Raw genomic sequence first — 9071 nt, forward strand, 5'->3', positions numbered from 1 at the left:
GGCTTGGTTATTGGGTTGAAAATCAAAAGTTATTAGAGGACGAACAGGGCGGTTTCCGCCAAACAAAGTACAATAGACCAAATCTCTAGTCTTACTAGCATTATTAATACAAGGAACAAACGCAAACTGTCGCGTTTACAGCTTTTATTGATTTTAAAAAAGCTTATGATTTTATGATTAGGGATGAGTTGTGGACAAGATTATTTGGACTGGGTTTATCTGGTAAAATGCTTAAGTCTGTTATGTCGCTCTATTCCTCCGTCAGTTCCTGTGTACGTGTTAAAAGTTTAGATGTTGGGATTTCTATTGAAGATGAGAAAATGTGTGTTTTATTATAGGGCATGTAAGTCACGTCATGTGACCTCCGAGAATTAACGAGAGTTTGCACTTCCGGGTACAAACAAACTACAATATGGCGCTATCAATTTTGTACTGGTCGAGATACGTCGACGGTCATGTGAAGCTTACAAGAAAAAGTGAAGCAGCGGTAGAAAGCGGGAGAGTATTACGATTTTCCATCGATGAACTGAGAGTGATACAGGCAAATGTTCAGGCATCCATGAGAGGTAAGTCGTATTCTGTCCAGGTAAACACACATCATTTTGTGTATTACACATTACTGTACAGTCAACAAAAAATCGATTCATTCCGGTTCATAGTGCCTGCTGCCTTGGTTAATATCCCGGAACAGTTACTTTCAAACGAAAATGTGTGGAGAACTACGTTTTAAATAATAACAAGTATTTATTGATGACTATAGTGATGTATTACATATCTTCTCTTCTGTCCATCTTAGGGTTGAAAACGTTGAGTTTGAGGGTGAAGTACACCTGTCCATTCATGTATATATATGATTACCCTTATGCATCTATAAAATATTGTGTATTTATCAAAAATTTACTTTTTTATTGTTCATCGTCATATTTAAATATAGATGAAAACATATTTGACAGATGACAGACAAAACCACAGGGGGCAGAAGCAAACAAAATTTGTAAGCTTTCCTATCCACTATGTATATATAGAGAGTAAATCTCTCTCTCTCTCTCTCTCTCTCTCTCTCTCTCTCTCTCTCTCTCTCTCTCTCTCGCTCTCTCTCTCTCTCTCTATGTATAAAAATCAATATATATATAGGCTAGGAAAAAAAAAAAGTTGCTTCTGCCCCCTGTGGACAAAAAATGTATAATGTTGTACATGTATCCTAATGATTTATATTGTACTTGCTGTTATGGTTGTAAAGCTCACTTAGACTTTATTTTTTGGTTTTCACTGTTTTCATTTAGTAATGCAAAAATCACCCTATATAGTATGTATTACATTTATAGTAGGCTCTTCTGTGTTTTTCCCCCAGATATTCCTAGAGCAAGAAAACAATGGTGCAGTGCAGTCTACGCGTTGCCAATGCCCTATGGCTGAGTATAAATGCCATCATGTAGCAGCAGTCTTGTTGTTTGGGTAAATATTTTAATCACTTTTGTCCAGTTGTGATATATATTTTGAATATAATTAAATTTTTATCCGAAATATCCATATGTACACGTAAAAAGCTCTTAACTTTCAATGATATTATTATTTGCTATATCTGGGACAAATACAGATTATTTTACTCTAAGGCTATATGAACATTACTAATTGAGACTAAAAATACATTTTTACTGTTGAACGGAAATCATAGCAGTGATTTATCATTTTGAAGTACAATAATATGTCTCCAATAGTAAAATAACTGCTTCTTAAATGTTGTTCAAATGTGGTCATCATTTGTACATTTATTTGCAGGTACAAGAGAGTTAGCAAAACAGATATAAAATGCAGTTGGCTCAAACATCCATAGTCAGCACCTCCAAAGACTACAGTTACAATGACTGACTTATATCCCCCAAGGCAACAAGAGTACAGGTAAAAATATTATAATTACATTATTAATATGAAATGCTAACATAACTTTTATTGATTAACTAGAACAATTAAGATTAAATACCACGATTTGCAGATACTGCCTGACCCATCAGTCATGTTTGGTATGATTTGAGCACGACTGGTAAAAAACTTGCATAATTTACAACAACAAAGAACCAAGTTGACAAAAAAAAATCTTTGGTCTGGTAAAAGCTGGAAGTCTGTATCGATGTCTGTTGAAAAATATTTTTATCCAGGGCTCTTAAGAGGACTGTCACAGCAGACGACAGATCATTTCTATATAACTGCCTAGGGCAGTTAGGGCGTTTCACAGGTTGCGAAATTGTTGGAGTTAAATGTTGATTTTTGTTACTGTTGTACAGTTAGGATTGAATAATATGTCTGTTCATTGACGTTGTCATGTTTATTATTTACCATATTTTGATACTTTCATTTGTTTCTTCTGATAAAAAATGTTCTGCATTCAAAATATTTGGTCTGAACTTTGATAAAATTTTCTGAAATTGCAAATGACAAATTCTGAAATTGCAAATGACAAAATAATAATGTTTAGTATAATAATTAAATTAATATTGATAAACAAGGATCTTGTAAAATAATGATGTAAACCTATTCACACGATTGTGCATTGTATGCATGTTATATATGTAATAGTTAACTTTTGCAATTTTCCTTTAATTAATGAAAATTATTATTTACTATCTACTTGTAGCTTTACACTGGATCCTGTTGGAGGAACCCAAGCCGCCACAACTTCCATTACCACTGATTGAAGATGTGTTAGTAAGCCCAGGGTACCTATCATCACAAGATCCACGCACATATTTTAGGCGATCATTTGTTCTGTCTCAGGAGAAGATAACCCAGATAGTCTTCATGACAACCGGGCAGAGGGAAAACTCCCTTTGGGCAGCCGCCAGAAAGCTGCGATTCACTGCCTCCAACTTTGGACAAATAATTGCTGCTTCCAAACGCAATCGGTAAAGCTATGGATGATAAACTAAGCAATAGGTCTCTTGTAAAACTATCTTTATTATTATTTTTCCCTTTTATCCAAGCATTATGATAGCAATATACTTTGTATTCAGTTATATACAACGGTTAATAACATGTGTGATGTCACTTTAGTATGATAATGTATTTACAGATTATGTGCATCCCTGAAGAAACGGCTACTGAGCGCCTACAATCTTCAGAAGAGGGCGCCTATCCAGTGGGGAATAACTCATGAGAAAAATGGGTTAGATGCATATTGCAGAACTGGAGGGGTGACATTGGTACAAACTGGTAAATATTTTAAATGTCTTTTTTTCTGATTCATGAAAAATATCCAATGATACTTATTATTGAAAATGCTTAATGCTGTAAGGTACCATAAAGTTTTGAACATTTTAATGTGATTTGGTACCTAATGACATCAACCAGTTACTGCATGTTAATATATTACACAATGCACAAATGATAATGTGATATGAATATTTAATTTCAAAATTGGATTCATCTTCATCTGTGTTACAAAGCTCATTTCAATGTACACATTTTACTTGCCGAGAATGTTTTATTGTAAAGTATTGAAGTTTAATATTTGTAGTTTGCTGATAAATAGACAAGTAGAGATTTAGCTCTCTGTGTGTAATGCATCAACCTTGTTATCAAGAGGTTTGTGATTTGAGCCCCAGTATGGGTACATTCATTAATTGACCAGTGTCGTTAAACCATATTGTAGCTGATGACTGTTTATGTGTATCTAATATTGTACAGGCATTTGGCTTCATGAATCAGGCATCCTTGGGGCTTCACCTGACGGGTTTGTTCAAGGAGATTATTGTGGCCGCGTTCACCTCCAAGATAAAGAACAGCCAGTAATGTCACCAGACATCATCGAGGTGAAGTGCCCTTTCTCGGCCAAGGACATGACTATAACGGAGGCATGCCATTCAAACAAAGACTTCTACTTAGGTATTTTCACTCATTTTATTCTATAAGATGATTTTCAATATAAGTGAAAAATAATAATTTTATCTCTGGATTGTTGACACAGAAAAAGGTGGACATAAACTGTAAACACATATCACAAACTGTTAACTTGATTTATCTTATCGCTTGATGGAAGATGTTGATGCTGGTTGCTTATTCCATTATGTTTCAGTTAACTATCAACTACTATTATTTATTTAACTTAAAGCTGCTCTGTCACAGATTGATTTTTTGAATTATTTTAGTTTTGTCTTGGAATGAGCCAATTTATGCATAAATGCCAGGAAACGAGTGATGTAAGAATGCTGCCAAAAGAGCTGATCGCAGTTTTCATATTTACGTTTTCAAAATTGATGTACTATGGCTAAAAGCGTTAAAATTACTCGAAGAGAAATGTAATTTTCGGCAGTTTTCCAACCAATTGAGATCTGTTCTATAGTGAATTACCTCTTATGACTGAATTGAAGGCATTGATTCCAAAATCAGCTGATTCTGAGACCAAAAAAGAGGTCAAAACTGTCAGTCTGTGAGAGTGCAGCTTTAAGTGATCATTTTAAATGAAAATGAAACAAGCATTTTTTGTTCATAAGACATGATCAAAAGACGACTTTGTTTTTTTCCAGACCTATCTCCAGATGGCAGGATGTGCTTGAAACGCTCACATGACTACTGGCACCAAATTCAGGGACAGCTTCATATTACTGGCACTCAATGTTGTGATTTTGTTTTTTGGACAACGAAAGACATGCAAATTGTTAAAATGTTAAAAGACAATTCTTGGGCAATTAATATGTCTTCTATTATTGATTTTTACATGTTGACATTTTTACCATCTCTTAAATGAAGATATACTTTATTGAGTTTATTTTCTTCATGAAAATGATGAATATACTAATGTAATAGCTTACACTGAAAATGGACCATTGTCAGAGTTTGACACTGCCATTATAAAAGATAAGAGATTGAGTAGTGTGTATCACATTCAATGTTAACTATCAAACACTGCTTTAACAAATTTCTGTCATCTTTGAAAACTATTTTAAAGTTTGAAAATTTGTTAATTGAATCAATTATTTTAAACAAAAGGGAAGTCCTGCGATCATTACAGAAACTCTTTTTGTACAAAAAAGCCGGATCACATGGCGTATGCACAATTGACCTTTTTCTCGTTTTTAATTTGACCTTATGCACAAAAATTTGGTGTGTTATATTTGTTTTGTCATTTTTTTTTTAAATTTCATACAGGTGGTGTTTGATTATCATGCACAGGACACAAACTGAAGTAAAAGAAAGATCTTTTCATTTAGTTGTTAAATATGTTTCACTCCAAAATCTCATATTTATCAGCAATTTCCTTCAATAATGGTGCCTGAAGGTTAACCAAACAGCAACATAGTTGAAATATTTTGGTTGACAAATGTCTATACTGAGCAGGAATATGATTTAAAATATCAGATTTTTTTATTCTTTCGTTTGCTCTTTCAACATGGATTCTACTTCTTCCTATTTTGAAACACAATTCAGCCTCTTCCTTAGTAAAATGTCCTTTACTGGATAAAAATGGTGGAATATTAATGAAACACCAGCTGGAAGTTTATCAAATATATTAAATCCCTTGTCTGCTAGAATTAGATATCCAGGCTGAAGCTGGTCTAGAACATGACAATGTTCGACAATTGCATCATCGGATGTGGAACCTGGGTATAAATCTGAACTGTAAACAAGTGCACCATTTGGAGCAACACAGGTTACAGCCTTCACAGTGTGTCTGCTTTTGTAGCTGCTGTAAGACAGCGACTGACTGTTCATATCTGATGGCACATCTTGTATGATTTCTGTAGCATCCATAGCGATTCTAGCAGAGGTGAAATCTTCAAATGATTTTGGCATGAAGCCTTTGCATTTCAGCTGGCTTGGAATTCCTACTGCCTTTAAAACACCATCATGTAATATTTCATGCAATACAGATATGTAGGTGTTGATAACGTTAGACACAGTTGCCCTGCTGGTATTGAACCGGACAGCTAAATCTAGGTCCTTACAATTCAACCGTAGTTTCATCAAAGCCATCAGAAGTTGATCCTGAATGCTAAAGTATGTGACTGTCCAACCAGCATAATAATTGAATAGGGCCATCCTCTGAACCATGCTCGCCAGCACTTGAAAAAACATCTGTTGGGAATGACGTGTACAACAGCATCTGCAAAACAGTGAAACAATACTATCAGTTAATTCCATGCGACTGTTGTATATTATGTTACCATAAATTATGTTGGGCATTCAGTAGACATATCAATATATGAAATCTGAGTATCTGTCAAAAAGTAAAAATGCTTATCACCAATGTAAACAACACAATTGTTTTGGCAATAAGAGGTACTTTAAAGGCAATATATGTATTCATACTATTTATATATTTATCATTTGGTAAATGTCCTTTTGACCATATGATAAAAACAATTGTTTTGTTTCATCGAGATATCAATCTTAATTCATATTGTCAACACAAACATTTCCCATTTTCACTCGTGAAAATATTACTTTAGATGTTCACTTGATTAAATAAATTTAATATGTCACTGAACAAATCCTCTTGAAGTAAACAAACTTACTTTATCTGTATCATGAATTATATCTTGCAGCGTCAGCCTTGGTTTCGACAGTTTAAGAGTTTTGATTTCATTCTCTAACTCTGCAATCTGCTCCTCCAGCTGTGGAACTGAAACATTTTGTATGACAAAAGTAACTAAAACTGCCTATGACACCTGGGAGTAAAATGTTTTTTGTCCAAGATGCCCGAAAATGGCAAAAAAATAAGAAAAACGAATATTAATTACAAATTGGAACATTCTGTATAAAACAAATTTATTAAAATACTTGTAAATGGTGGACAAAGTAAAGGGCAACATAAAAGTAAAATGATGCAGGGATTGATCTTTGAATTTTGTTGTGACATTTCACATGAAATAATATATTCAGCAAAAATAAGTTTGTCTTCATGTATGTTCAAATGGTTCAGGACATAGTACTGGTCAGAGAGTATGAAACTTATTGAGGTCGGTTAGCTCAGTTTGTAAGAGCATCTGTATTGCAAGGGGATCTTGGGTTTGATCTCTGGATTGACCGCGTTCTTTTTTGAGTCTGTAATTTTTGTATGAATACTAAAAAATGTACCAGATTTTGAACACGCTGTAGAGCCTCCCATATCATCCATTTCTGACAATGGCTGCTTTATGTAGCTATGGTCATGGTTGCTGCCAGTGGCTGTATCAGGAACGTCAATTTCTGGTTCCACAGCCTCTTCCACTTTGCGTTTTTTACGTCTGGATAAAAATAAATAAATAAAGAAAATGTATAAATATCATTTCAAATAACAATTACAGACCTTGTTGCAGTTTAGTAACTGTAGTCTAATTATTTTAATCATACTGAAACTACTAAAGAGCACATTATGATTGTGATATTAATCACAGTGACTATGATTTTATAAGGATATTGGACAACAAATAGTGTTATTATCGTACGAGGAAGTTCTGTCTAGCATAAGCTGTGAAAAGTTTTAAAACAATAACACTACACAACATATTCATTAGATTTACCTTGTTGGGGTTGGTAGGTCTGGAAGGCTGCCAACATCTTTACTGAAGCTGAAGATGGTTGGACCATTCTCCTTCTTCCCATCAACAAAATGACAGCTACATATCCGGTCGTTGCTGTTATATGGCCTGTCTGCCCGTCTGAAATGTTGTCATGCATACGTTTATAATCATACTATTGAAAATACTGGGACAATCCAAGCAGTTGAACATTTAAACAGTGATAAGGCGTACATGTAAGAACAATTATTTAAATATGTAGATATACAATAGTAAGACATAAACTGCTCAGGTTATACAACTCAACCAGTACTGTCACTACATCAATACAGTACATGACGTGTGGAGTTTATGCCATACACATTTAGGTACAATTGAGTATCTCACTTCTGTCAGTAACTTTTTAATGTTTGTTAATACAATTAAGTAAAGTAACTGAATCAAGTAACAAAATGTACTTTTCAATGAAAATTTATAAAATCTTGCCACCATACTGCATGTACATTACAAATTTATGAACGTGTCTCTTTAATTGAGATGGGTGGGGTAATGATATAACAGATAGACGACGGTTCTGTTTAATTTGCTTTACCTTAGTTATCTCGTAGTATTCACACCATTGGTGAATCAGCATGGAAAAAGTACAAAACATATCATGTATCTTAAATTCAACTGTTGATGAACAGTGATAAATAGCAAAGGTCATTTATGTCAGCAACATCGTCTGATCGATTGACAAAATGAACATTTTTTAATCACAATTAGTATTTGTAGACTAAAATGTTGCAATTACCTGCATCTGACAATCCATTTCTTTCGGTCCTTGTCATTAGTCGGAAACCTGTAGATTCCACAAGCCTGTCTGCCCCCAGTGCGATGCGTACAGCCAAAAGCATAACAATACACCATTTTCATAAATGGCGATGATGTACCCGGAAGTCCGAAACCGAAAGTGAAAGTAAAACGAGACTTACGCGCCCTATATGCAGGTGACATCGTTCTACTAGCTTCAAACGAAGCTGATTTACAAGTACTTTTAAATGCTTTAGCTGATTGGTGTAAATTTTAATGACATGACTATTAATAAAACAAAGAATAATATAGTTCACTTTAGTCCTCAGTCTGTACAACGTATATGTGGCAATGGCAGTTTATTTGCAGTTGATAAGTATTCTTACCTTGGCATTGTTATCAATGAATTTCTTAATCATAATGTGACTGCTCAAGCCGTTGCTTAGAGTGCTAGCCGTGCGCTCGGGCTTCTTATTGCTAAATGTAAAATCGTTGGTGGTATGCCGTATGACGCATACACTAAATTATATGACTCTATTGTTTGGCCGATTATAAGTTACGGTGCATCAATCTGGGGTGTAAAAGCGCTTTCCTGAATCAGCGCCGTGAAAAATAGAGCCATACGTTTCTTTCTCGGCGTTGGGAAATACACACCGTAATGATACTGTTAAGGGCGAAATGGCATAGGTACCACCGATTATCCGTTAGTGGAAGTCTTTAATGGAACATTGGTCTAGGTTGTGTAATACATATGTGTCATGTATCAATAAATAAACAGCTCCTTGA

General features: G+C 34.5%; 2 pseudogenes; one reads left to right on the forward strand and one right to left on the reverse strand.

The window, feature by feature from the left end:
- The first annotated feature begins 339 nt into the window (after positions 1 to 339).
- Positions 340 to 4741, forward strand: LOC128227848 (uncharacterized; annotated as a pseudogene).
- Positions 4729 to 8420, reverse strand: LOC128237153 (uncharacterized; annotated as a pseudogene).
- Between the last annotated feature and the right edge of the window lie 651 nt (positions 8421 to 9071).

The sequence above is a fragment of the Mya arenaria genome, chromosome 1 (assembly GCF_026914265.1).
Source record: "Mya arenaria isolate MELC-2E11 chromosome 1, ASM2691426v1".
In the NCBI taxonomy this organism is placed as follows: domain Eukaryota; kingdom Metazoa; phylum Mollusca; class Bivalvia; order Myida; family Myidae; genus Mya; species Mya arenaria.